The 13,942-nt window shown below is 37.1% G+C and overlaps 1 pseudogene; it reads left to right on the top strand.

The window, feature by feature from the left end:
- The first annotated feature begins 1,156 nt into the window (after positions 1–1,156).
- On the top strand, positions 1,157–10,998 carry LOC125313645 (annotated as a pseudogene).
- The last annotated feature ends 2,944 nt before the right edge of the window (positions 10,999–13,942 follow it).

Genomic DNA, 13,942 nt, shown 5'->3' with positions numbered 1-13,942 from the left:
TGATGAGATGATCTATGCCCATTTTAAGGGAATGGTGATGGAATTTTTAACCAAGGGAGGAAAGGCCGATAGGTTGTTCAATTCCAAGAAGCATCATGCATACTACAATTCCTTAATTGCTAGAACTTCTATGGCAAATAGGCCTATTGACTTTGAATATTTTGAGAAAAATGGCTTGCAAATTCTTTCTTTGCTTACCAATCCGCGCTTGCAAACTTTCTGCTCCTTAAATACTCCTTGATATCCTAATTTGACTGCCTATTTTTACTCTAATTTCTCCATGATTTCTAGAGATGCCATTCAGTTCTCCTTCTTTGAATGAAACATCATTTTGAGTGCTGCAAATCTTGCAGAGGCTTTCAAATCTGAGTTATCCACTTTCACTCCTATTCTCATCTCATATGATGTTGTTTGTAAAGCTCATTTTGGAAATCAAAATCTATCTAGAGCAAACAAGGCTCATGTTGAGCATTACTACTTTCCTCTAAAAGCTATCTTTTTGCATAAGATAGTCATCAATTGTCTTAGGCCCAAAGGATCCTCCAAAATTGATGTTTCTTGCTTTCAAGCCAAAATCATCCGAGCTATCGTAAATGGCAAGCCTTTTCCTCTTCCACATTTTATCTTTTGCATATGCGTAGAACTATGAGGAAAAACAAGGGCTAGTTACCATATTGGTCATTGATCACTCGGATTTTTGAGTATTTAAGAATAGACATTCCACATAAGCTCGAGATCATTGCAGATTTCGTAGGGTAAAACCGATGAAGCAATGTTTGTCAAGATGGGATACATGTTTACGGATAGTCAATGGAGAGATAGGAAGAGAAATGTTGTGTTGGTAGATCTTCCTTTAGTAGAAACCGTAGTAGGAGAGGCCAATCTGAATGAACCTTCTCCTATTGAAAAGTTAGCAAATGCTTCACTTGTAGGACCATCCTCTGAATCCACTCTTAAGAGAAGGACGAAAATGTTGGCTCACAAGTCCATCAAGCCTAGATAAAAGAAGAGGAAACGCGCCAAGAAACTGCCTGAAAGGATCACAAGTGAATCAGACAAGCAAACTTCTAATAGCTCCTTGTTAAGTGACTATGAGATTGAAGAAGTCATTCATATAATTGTGAAGTCAACCTTTAAGAATGAGATTGCAACTCAGATGGAGCAGCAAGAGAAGAGGAGGGAAGAGAAAGAGAGAAAAGAAGAAAAAGATGAGGAGGCAGAGAGAGCAGGAGAAAGACAACATGATATACTTATTGAGGTCATTCAAGATGTCCTGGACAAAGAAGTTGGTGAACCATCTAAGATTCAAGAGCCTATTGATCGGATGATGGTGTCTTAGAAGAGAATTCAAACCGATGTGGAAATGAAGACACGGTTTGAAAAAGAGCAGATTAAACAGGTGGATATCTTTGAATTCATCCCGCAGAATGAAGGCGATGGAGTTGCACATAAGGAAGAAACATATGAGGGGTAGGATGCTAAAACAAACATTGATATTGGTGGTATAGCAGATTCTCCAAGCGGGGATGCTTCATATCTTCAATTGCATGACACTCTAGCTTCATCACTTGGGAAAAAAGCTAGAACTCAAGGGGAGTCTTCTAATCCTAGTGTTCATACGGATGATGATATGGGTGGTTCTATAGACTCGGAACTTCTCGGAGAACATGTGCACAACTAGAGAAAATTGGATGAGAATATGACCAACATATGAAAATCTCTACATTTGGATGTTGATGGATTAAAGGTCAAACTAGATTTAGAGGCCATGCAGCTGAAGAGGGAAATTTCTTCTAATGCATGCTTTACTAAATTCTAGCCGAAATCCATGGACAAGAAAATATATAATTTGAAAAGGGATGTTAACAAGAAGATTGATCGGCTATGCAAGTTTGTTCGAGTCTAAGTCCTATCCGGACCTATACCTTTAACTCCTACTCAAGCTCCATCCACATCTACTCCAGTTCCAAATCCTCCTAATTAAAACTCATTTCATTTGTTTAAATTTGTTGATTTTTGGATTTGTGTTAAACAGTTGATGTTTTTGAGTTTGTTTTTGTTCTGCATTAGTTTTTCAGCACTTTGATTGAATTTACCATAATACCTTACTGCTATGATTGAACCTATTTGATCTATTATTGAATACATATTGGTGGTTCACTCTAGCCTTTTATGCTGATGACAAAAAGGGAGAGAAGTTTATACCTCTAAATTGTCTCTCTTGTGTGAAAAAAATTTGAGCTTATGAATTGCAGAACACGGAATAAGTGTTCATATCTTTGAAAATATGTGAAAAGAATGATCTTGCACAAACCCAATATAAAAGTTGAAATTATACTCTGAAGATAATGTTGTAGTATTGAGCATGTTCCGAAAATGGGTGAATAGGTTTCAAACTCTGAGAATAGGTTCTCACGGGAACAAGTTCTGAGAAAGATACAAAACAAGATGTTCCGTGTATTTTAGCATGGAAATGTTTCAACTTAAAGTGTTATGCTCTGAAACCATATATTGCTATAATCCGTTGAGATTATTGCTTTGACATAGGTTCACATGAATGAATTACATGCTCTAATGATAGAAAGCTTGTTCTTACCCCAAATACTCTAATACAAGTTATATTCACTCAATCACAAACTTTATACTTCTATAATTAATGCTCTAAACATATGCATGTTCCACTTTCAAATACTTTGATACAGGTTTTACAAGTTCTGGAAGCTAAAAGGAATCAACTTTTGAGAATGATTTCAAAAAATTTGAAATCATCATTTTTCATAACTTATCTTTTGCTGAAATGTTAAAATGATATATGCCTATTCAGCAAAACTTTATTGAGTAGCAAAATTCATTATGTTACTCAGCTCTTTTACATAACAATTGGCATATTTATGTGAATAGTTTTGTCATCATAAAAAAGGAAGAGATTGTTGAGAAAAACCCCTCACTGACTTTGAAGTTGACAAAAAAATCTATGATCTCTTAAATCTAGGTTAATACAATGAAATACTTGTTTTGCATATTATCCATAGGTGTGGGTTACATAGGATTGAATCTGGCAAAAAAGGCTCAGATGATGATTTGAGGGACTCATATGTTGTATCGAGCTCAAACATTGAGCGTGGAGCTCAAATGATGATTTTTAAGCTCTGAGAGGAATATTTCACGTTCAACGATCAGATTATAATGAGACATATACAATACGATTTAATTGATATATTACATCATCACAATAACTAGTACATCAAGTTGGATTCGTACTTGAAGATCCTCAATCATAAAGATCAATCAAGGACATGGATTAATGAAGATAACGATGACTTACGTGATGACGTAATCTATCTATGGAAACTCAAGATTATGATTACATGAGTGATTTGATCCAAAGAGGTTTTCTTTCCTTTGTCGATCTCAACGGCTACGAAATTCTTTATATACGGTCTCGTTCAAATGGGGAAGTTTTAGAGAGCGATCCTCCGGAGATGTTGCAACAGTGAGTTAGAGATGGAGGAGTATAAAAGGACACCTCAAGGTTGAAGAACAAGCGAGCGAGGGAAAAGAGTTCAAAATTTCAAGATCAATAGAGCTTCACATCTTTCATGTACATTTGATCCTACACTATAATACTTAGAGGAAAATATACGAGTGTAAGATTCTTAGACAAGCTGTCTATTGACCACATAGTAACCTCTAAGCTAGTCACTAGTGTAGGATCAAAGGTACGTTAAGAATGTGAAGCTCTCTTAATCTTGAAATTTTGAACTCTTTTCCCTCACTCGCTTGTTCTTCAGCCTTGAAGCATCCTTTTATACTCCTTCATCTCCAATTGACCATTGCAAGATCTCTAAAGGAACGCTCTCCAAATCTTTCCCATTTGGACGAGACAGTATACAAAGAATTTTGTAGCCATTGAGGTCGACAAAGGAAAAAAAAAACCTTTTTGGATCAAATCGTCCATATAATTGTGATCTTGAGTTTTCATAGATAGATCTCTTCATTAGGTAAATCATCCTTATCTTTGTTAATCCATGTCCTTGATTGATCTTCACGATTGAGAATCTTCAAGTACGAATCCGAGTTGATTTGTCGGCTATTGTGATGATGTAATATATCAATTAAGTCATCTTGAATATGTCTTTTTATAATCTAATCATTGCACTCGAAATACTCATCTCAGAGCTTGATCATTATTCCAACGTCCGAGCTCCCCATTCAACGTCTAAGCTTAATATAGTATCTAAGCCCTTTAGAGCATCGCCTAAGCCTTTCATGCTAGATTCAATCTTGTGTAAGCCACACTTATGGATAATCTGCAAAATAAGTGTTTCATTACATTAGCCCAAATTTAAGAGATCATAGATTGTTTTGTCAACTTCAAAATCAGTGAGGGTTTTTCTCAAAATTCATTTCCCATGCGTCTCACCCTTGTTACCAAACTGACCAATTGTAGCCATGGGTTAAAGAGTTGTTTTCCTTTTTCTTTAATGACTTACGATGGCTTTATAGGGAAAAGGCATAACTAAACGTTCACTTAAGTGCCATAACTTTCAAAAATCGTTTACTTAGTGCACGCGAGCTTCCAACACCACATCTTCCGGCGACGAACTTTTCCCGCGTGCACGGAACTTTCCGGCGGCTACGGTTCTTTCCGATGCCCCACGTCAACATGGCACTCAAGTGAACGATTTAAAGTGGCACTTAAGTGAACGTTTTGAAAGTTATGCCACTCAAGTGAACGCCGTACAAAAGTTATGGCACTTCTAGTGTACTTTTCCCGCTTTATAGTGATTCCCAAGTTCTTTAAGGATCACATTTTACTCAATGTTATTGCTTTGATGCTTTATCTTGCAGGTCAAATAATATTAGCTAATCCTTCATTGTGCTACGAACCATAATTAGCGAATCTTCAATTTGGTTGGTCAACCTTGGTCGTGTACACATCGTGGGACCATTACCGAGCACCCTACCATCCACCGAGCTATATGACAACCGCGATTGTGAGTCTGTGAGCAGTTGCCCCAAAAACCGATGCCATCCATAGTAGTCTGTAAAGCCACTGGTCCGTGATCCCGAGCCGATCCATTGAGGTTCAAATTTGGGAAGTTATCTTTAAGACGAGGTAAATATCTCATCTTGATTTGATTGAATATTTTGTTGTCTATTTGAATACAATCATTATTTAACGAAATATTTGAAGTGTAGGCAATATCAATTAGGATTATTTGCTAATCTACAAACCATATCAAATTTTGAATTCTATCTATAAGGCTTTATATAGATTATTAATTCAAGCGGAAATTTAAATTCGATAGGTCGATCTATAAGTCTTTATATCGATAATGGGATTTAAATCTTGTGAAATATTTGATTGATTTATTTTCTATAGTTGAACTGATTTGATTGCAATAATTATCTGTTAGAATATTTAAATGCATGTTTTCACATTATAAAATATTTTGCATATAGATATTTATTGCATGAAAATCAAGATTGCATAGAATTGCCATGTTAGATTTAAATTGCATTCAAGATTAGAATCTTCTAGATAACATTTGCATATTTAATTAATCACTAAATTAAATTAGATTAGATCATATTCTGGGTTAGAATATGTATGTTCAGGTAGATAGTTATACTTAAAATAGTCTTCCTTTAATAGTTTAGGGTTTAGGTTTATTTAAACTCTAAAATATACAAGATAACTATTATTTTGGCATAGTTTAATTTAGGGTCCTAATTAAATCTGAAAATAATTAAAAAATGTGATACATGTCATGTTGTTAAGCATTCCGTGTCATCTTTGCCATGTCATTTAGAAATATGTATGTTCAGGTTAATTATTCATCAAGTAAATTGCATGTTAGGATTAACTTTATTTAAATTGCATATCATTAGGGTGGTCATGTAGTTTAATTAAATTCATATGCATTCTTATGATAGTTTGTATTTTTTAGAATTCATGCATTACATGCAGTTTAGATTTCATTTAAGAAGTGAAAACCAAAACGAGAGAATAAATTGCTTGGCACTTGCTCCCTGCATTAATTATCTTGAGTTATGGGTGTTTCATTGAATTGATTGCGTACCCGCATAATAACCTATATTAGTGACTTAGGTTAAAATCAATCAACCTGCCTGCTCAAATATTTTCATACAATGAAATGGCATCAAAAAGACATTAGAGTAATCTAGCGTAATCAAATCCCCGAACTCATTATCTCCGGTTTGTAAAAATAAAATAGTTCTTTTGCTATTTTATTTAGGTATCTAATTGACCTATTCTAGATTGATTAGTGGTGAATCCAAGTAAAATCATTTGCATGATAAATATTGAACCTAAATTGCGAATTGATAGAGTTTGGGAGAACTTGAACAAAGGTTAATTGAATAATTAGCGTAGTAATCCATTTGAGTAATTTTAGGTCGCAGCATTTATACACTTTAGCACACAATTAGCTATTTGAAACATCTGCTTGACTTGATTTCTTCAATATGTTTCTGTCAATATTTGACCCAATCTTTGAAATTGAACTCGTTATATTCTGTAAATGTATTTCATATTTCTCAAACAACCTATTAACTTCCCTCTAGGTTGTATTATTAGCCTCAACATACCGCCTTAGGAGTATATAGATGAGGCAGTCTGTGAAGCATTTCTGCAAGCCACACACATCCACAAGGGACAGACAGTAAAAGTTGTTTGCTTCACAAATAGAGAGAGATCTCTGTGTGAGCTGAGTAAGAAAGAGAGTAGCTCTTGAAAAAAAAATTTTGATGGATTAGAATTAAGACAACCCACCAACAACTTTGTTAATATGATAAATGAGAACCATTTTGGAGATTGATAAAACCAAATAAAAATAGCACATCTTATTTCTACGAACCAGAGACTGACTTGGTTACATACCTAATTAAACTAAGCCCTTACTTAAACCATAAAACCAGATTGACAACTCGATAGTTCACTTCAAAGTTTAGAAGATGGAGTTTTTTTGGGTTCGCTTATTTAGATGCATGGACAATGTGAATGAGTCAATAACAGGAAATTACCAAATGATGTAATGATATGCTCATCAAAATGCAATCAAAAGTGGACGTCAAATAACATGGCAAACAGATATACAAACAACTAAGAGCAAACACACATACAAGTAGCATACATACGAGGACAAGATATAATAAAATCAGCAAAGAACCATAAACGAGTTAAAATAGCAATGAATTGCCAAATGTGCATGATCACGTAACGTGTAGAAATTAGCCAACATGCAAATTCAAATATAATTAACCAAACATGTAATCTAAATACTATCCTATTATCGTGATCCTAAAACATGATTTCTACATGACGGCAATGAGAGCATAATTGCATAAAAGGATAACCGACACGTGAAACCGAATCATGCTATATAGCAAACAAATATGCCAGAAAACATGATATAGAAGATGACACAAAGGATAGCTATAATATGATGACATGCTATAATATAAATAAAATAGTACAAAATAGCAAAAAATATGCATGGAAAATAGATATGCAAGAAATCAAAAATAGAGGCATTTGAAAATTTGGAATCAAATGTGATACAAAATATGTAATGAATACCAAGATATAGGATAATTCAACACAGAAAGATTTGCCGAATTTTTTGAGATTTTTATCCTCTTTAGATGCAATTTAATTAAAATATCTTGACCAATCCATTTAAATCTTCAAGATAAACTTAATAAGATAAAGTTTAAAAAACCTCACTTCCTAAAATTTAATCAAACATGGTTCAAGAAACCATATCTCACTAAATTTTTAGGATTTTCTTTTAAAAGTTTATCAAGAAATTTAAATCAAACCATATACAATATGGAATATCAATCCAACAAATAATCCAAGATAGCGACACACAAATCAAAACCTATCCTTGCAATTTTTCAAAAAAAGGATATTTATAAATCAAATCTTTAAGATACGAATGACAAAAAATCATAACTAAATTCCCATCTTTACTAGGTGGAGGGTGATCAAGGCGACAGATTTACAACTTAACATAGATGCCTATTAGGAATAAAATTCCAATTTAGATTAGGTTTTTTTATATTCAGAAAATTGTGCCTAAAGTAACAAAAACCCATCCAACAACAATAAAACTATGATGAAAAAACTTTCTTTGATCTACAAAAAACTTTCCCACTCAAATTTTAAACAAAATAAACATAAGCCGTTGATCAAAAGTCACATTTTCCTTACATTGCAAACACGTGTAATTCAACAAAGATAAACATATGCAATCTTCGAAATACAAGGTCTACATCTTGCCAATAAACTAAACAACAATATTATTCAACAATCAAGAGGAACTCACGTGATTGCTCCGGATTTGCCTTAATAAACCTTCACGAACGAGCAACTCTTCCCGGTATAGTAGCCTTTATGAAATCTAGCAGAACAACAAATTGATGAGTCAAAGCAAGTCCCACTACACCAAAAAATATACAACTTCAGGGGATGGCGCCCTTCAATCCTTTACTGCAACTCACAAGGACCTTACGTACCGTGAATAAAGAATTCGCCGACGAATCACTTATTGCACTTTAGTGTCTTCAGCTCGGTGGACACACACAAATTGAACAGAAGGACAACGCGAGACTTGGGGATTGGTCGATGGAATGAAACCAAAAAGCAACGCCGAACTCTCTCACGTCTTTCTCAATTTTTTTCCAAAATCTGCCTAACCCTAGGCATAGGGTTCTATTTATAGAGAGCCAAATATTCTAAACCTAGTGGAGATAGGATTGAACGTTGACCGTTAGATTGGGAGTCCTAGTAGGACCATTGAGTTTTAACCATTGGATTAAAAATCGCACTTTAGGAGTCTCACTTGGTTTGCATTCCTCAAATTTTCGGCCAAATGAATAGGGGCAAATGGGCTACTTTCAATGTTTTATGGGCCGTTTGTGATCCCGGACCACTGGACCTTAACTAAAAAATGGGTAATAATTAAGGCCTTTTGCAATTTAAAAGCTCAAACGGGCTATTTGAGTCCAAAATTATAGTAAAACTTCCGCAACCCTCTAGTAACTTTGATCGATTTTAACTCGGTCGTCCATTGGGAACGTGCTCAATTGACTCATCTCGGCCCTAGTTGACATGACAAAATTAAATATGCAATGCATAAAATTTATTTTTTGTGAGAATTATGAATAACTCTCATTTTTATGAATGATTTTTCTAAAATTAAAATTTAGGTGTCAACAGCTTTGTGTGAGCAGAATAATAAAGCGAGTTGTCCCTTCGTGAGTGATTGGGAAGATAGAGAAAGTTGTGGGAGTCGGTGTACTCTGAGTATTGTAGGAGCTAATTTGCTCAGAGTGCTGTACGTGGTGTGAGAAAATATTGTAAGAGCGAAAGTGAAATTTTTGGGTGTTACACTTGTACCACGTTTCCGCAAACCCGACAAGCCTAATCGCTCTAAAATATCTTTATCTGCTTATAATTTCTTTTTTTGTACGTCTCAGAGTGGGGGTTATGGAGGCGTCAAAGGTGCATATATCTCTCCATTGGCTCCCTCTCATGTTTGCTCTTCTTGTCCTTTGATTGGTTGGCTTCTTCTTCATGTTTAGTGTACTCATATTGTTGGAAAATGATTATCAATGGTCCATGGTATAGCTTTCTTTCTGATTCCCATAATATATGCCTTCACAGTCACATCTCATGTCCACAGCTTCTTATTCAATACGCGAAGCTTCATACTGAGAATTATGAACTTTGTAGTTATCATAACATTTTGGTTGTTTTCCAGTTCGTTCGTTTACCGAGGATAGGTTGGTGGTATGATGGCATGAGCAAAAATTGCGATCAAAAGGGTACTTCATGTAAGCACATCGTGGTGGTGGCAATTGGCACCAACCAAATCCCTCTCATCCTAAGAAATTGATGTAACTGTAAAATATGCAGACAATCACTTTAACTGTAAAGGTGCCTTGAAGCGTGCACTGGTCACTGTGGCAGGTGGGGACAAAAGTGCACCACAAGTCACCACCCCGCCCCGCCCCCACCCACCCCCCCCCCCCCGTCCGTCTCTCGCGCTTTCTTAGAGATCTGGGATACTGTTGCTGTTAATCTAGCTGTCACCATTTTCCCTGTAACCCTTTATATATGGGTACTAGGAATTTGCACTCACCAAGAAGGATGTTGACACTTGCCAAAATGTCCTGCTCTCTGCTATTTTTTCTTGCCATTGCAATCATTCATATCACAGCAACAGATGAAGCAGCACAAAACCCCACTTCTTCAGCAATCACTCTACTCTCCGGGGGCAGTGGGCAAGTAGATCATAATAAGACATACAACGACATTGTGGTAAAAAGTAGGGACATGGTGGATCACCGAGGTGGCAATGGCAGGGGAGGAGGAGGAGGCGGCGGCGGCAGCAGTGGGAATGGTGGTGGGGGCGGCGGTGGTGGAGGAGGTTACACATGGGGATGGGGGGGCGGGGGTGGCGGAGGTGGAGGCGGAGGCGGAGGCGGAGGTGGAGGGGGACTGGATGGGGTTGGGGAGGAGGAGGTGGTGGTGGCGGTTGGTGGAAGTGGGGCTGCGGCAGGCAACCAAAGTCGAGCAGAAGCAGAAGTCACCGGAAATGGATGTACGACAAGGAAGAGTATGTGATGGGCGAGTTTGGTCAGTGCATGGTCAAAGGAAGGTGCAAAGGCATGAGATTGGATTGTCCTCTTCACTGTGGTGGACCTTGCTTGTATGACTGTAGGTACATGTGCAAAGCCCATTGCAGACGCTGAGCTACACTCTGATTCCTTATCGGGCATTCTTAATCTGTTTCTTTATGACACTACCATTTGAAAAATGTAAGAAAAGTGGGGTTGTTGAGGGGATATTGTTGTCTCCCCGTTCGATCAGGGAGGGTTGGGTTAATGATTCTGAGATAGCTATAAGCATTAAGTGTGATTGTTATGTTGGCAATGGCCTGACTGCTGTGATTTGTTTATTAATCTGTCCATCGAGTTCTTGGCGACAAAGCTGTTGCCACTACAAACATCCTCGCTTCTTGGCAAAAAGAAGGGAAAACACTTTACGCTGGAGATATGTTCAATGACGTAAAATAGTGATGTTGATAAGTGCTCGAGTTAGAAAAAGAAAAAGGCCATATTTGTACTCCAAAATATAGCCTTTTGGACGATATAGGTTAGAGAAGATTGGTTAACATATTAAAGCTCAAGGTGGTGTAAATTTTTGGAAGTGTCCCCTCCGTAGTCACCTAATGCACGTCTTCTACTCACCGGTCGGCGGTCGAAGAGGCCATCACAAAATTGGAAAACGGCGGCGACTGGGTTTCTTTGCTTTTGACTTTTCTATGTCAAATAAGTTTTATAGTCTTAGGACTAGCTTTGAAAAATTGGAACCAAAGGCAAAGAAAAATTGTCACCTTTGGTAAAATTTTCATCACTTAAGGTTAATTTTTTAGGCCAAGTACGGCGAAGAATTTTTTTTAGTTGACTCATCAGAAAATACGATTTCTTTTGTCTTTCCTGCTTTTAAATTGGAGATTCATCGCATTTCTTTTTATTTCAAGTTGTTTACGTATTTGAAGATTAAGTAATAAAGTTCAAAAACCTACACTCAAATTTCACTGTATCCAATATGCATAAAAATGTACCATGTCTGGTCATGGGAAAAAGAAAACATCGTACATTTTCGAAACACATAGAAAACTAACAGGGCCTCATCACTTTCCCCAGTCAGAGCCGCCCCCAAACGAAACTCAGCGATTAATCATCACTACATGCAAACATCACCAATATTCATCACTATATTAATAATCGATTTCAACCACTCAAATTTAAGGTCAAGCGAGCAAAAATGTTTATGTACCGCTTAGCGACATAATTAGGCATAATCAAGTTCATATCTAATCCTAATTGATGGGATTAAGAAACGAATTTGTTTTGGACAGGAATTTTTTTCTTTTTGGTTGAAAAAGTGCATCACTTTCATTAATAACCTAACTTGAATCACAAGAGAGTTTGAAATCGTAACATAACAAAAATAAAAAAGAATGGGGGATTTAGCAAGCCAATTCCGGGTAAGAGAATCATTTCTATGAGCCTTCATAACTCAGTTCGCGGCCTAATTAGCATCCCTATAGCAAAAGGCTAATGACCTTTCCTGCAAATGGGCCAGCTGCTGATGACAATCCTCTACAATGGACCGGACTACCCATGGGCTTTCGGTTTGGCCCAAGATGTGAAGAATACTTGATAAGCTACCACTATCCACACACACCAGCATATCTGACTCAACTCCCCTCAGATTAGTTCCGCTTCTTCTTCTTCGTAGGTTGTTTGTCTCCACCAAAAACGACACCCCTTCGGTCACTGCCAGGGGTTCAGCTACGGAGTGCGGATTTTCTTGGCGAAGCCGGCCACGAGGAGCCCTTTGTCGTCTCTACAAACCCCAGCTACTGATCCCGCCCGAGAATTGCTGCACTAGGAGCTGTCCACGTTCAGTTTGTGATTTGGACGGGATTCACCCATCATAAATATGATATATTTCGGCAATCAAATCCACATTTTCAATCATGATAGGTCAAAACGAGAAAAACTATGGGAAGAGAAAGAAGTTTCAGTATCTTCAAAGATCAAGTACTAGAGTATAATTCACAGATCTAAAGATCTCACAAGAATAGGTGAAGAACAAAGAAAAAAGGGATAAAATTGAAAGCAAGCGTTATAATGTAATATGCAACATATCATTTTTCTAGCCCCTTTTAAAAAAAATCCTAAGATAAAGTGTATGGTTCAAATTAACGTTATCTCTAATTTCAACCTTATCTCTAACTTGAGCATTATCTCTAATTTAAAAGTCAAAACTAAATAAATCTCCACCTTGACTTCAATTCTCCATAAGAGCCTTTTACCAAATGCCACAAGACCTCTCTCCTTCACCACTAAGAGTGATCACATAAGGCCTCCCACCAAATGACGGAATTGACGACGCACACCCCTAGGAAACAAGGGATGAAACACCACCAACTCCATCTAAGTAACTCAAATGGCAAAACGCTAACCAAGTCCAAACAACACTTGAACTTGGTCAAAAGAATTGATTTGATCAACATATCTATTGGATTATCCGCCGTAGGTACTTTCTTCACCGTAATGGTACCCTTAGCAACCTCATCACACACAAAAGGATACATAATGTTGATGTGTTTTGTTCCCTCATGATACATCACGTTCTTAGTCAACTAGATCGCACTTTGATTATTGCAAATGATAACAGAGGCTCCCCCCTATATTACTCCAAGTTCCGTAATTAAACACTTCCACCAAAGAGCTTCCTTTGCTGCTTCAATTGCTGCCTCCATTGCTGCCATGTACTCTACTTTGGTGGTAGATAAAGCAATCATGTCCCGCAAAGTAGCTCTCTAACTAACCACGGAACCACCAAGCGTAAAAATCATAACCTGCCAAAGATCTCATTTTGTTGAGATCACTTGCATAGTCAGAATCAACGAAGCCAACAATCGAATACCCTATATCACAACCTCTATCAAAGGCCAAATCAACATCCGAGGTACCCCGGATATACCCAAAAATCCACTTCATTGCTTCTATGACATCCACGATTTTAGCGGTTAATAAATTGTATATAAAATGGATTATTGACTATTTATTAAAAATTAAGAAAGCATAATAGAATGGTCTAAACAACAAGCAAGGATGAGATGAGCCTAGATGAGGGCCATCGATTCCGCTCGGCCTAGTAGTGCGGTGCTAGGCACACGCCGGCCAACAGAAACCTATTTTACCAGCGTGATGGCGGCGAGTTGGTAAGCCTAAACGGCCCGTGGTCGCCCGCCATACGGTTGGTTATCGCCGACCCTCTAGCCAAACCGATGAGATTCTATCTCTGTCCCGATTTTTTAGTAGTCAA

The sequence above is a fragment of the Rhodamnia argentea genome, chromosome 2 (assembly GCF_020921035.1).
Source record: "Rhodamnia argentea isolate NSW1041297 chromosome 2, ASM2092103v1, whole genome shotgun sequence".
Taxonomy (NCBI): domain Eukaryota; kingdom Viridiplantae; phylum Streptophyta; class Magnoliopsida; order Myrtales; family Myrtaceae; genus Rhodamnia; species Rhodamnia argentea.
Note: the sequence above shows the minus strand (reverse complement) of the source record. Positions and strands in the feature narration are given on the sequence as shown.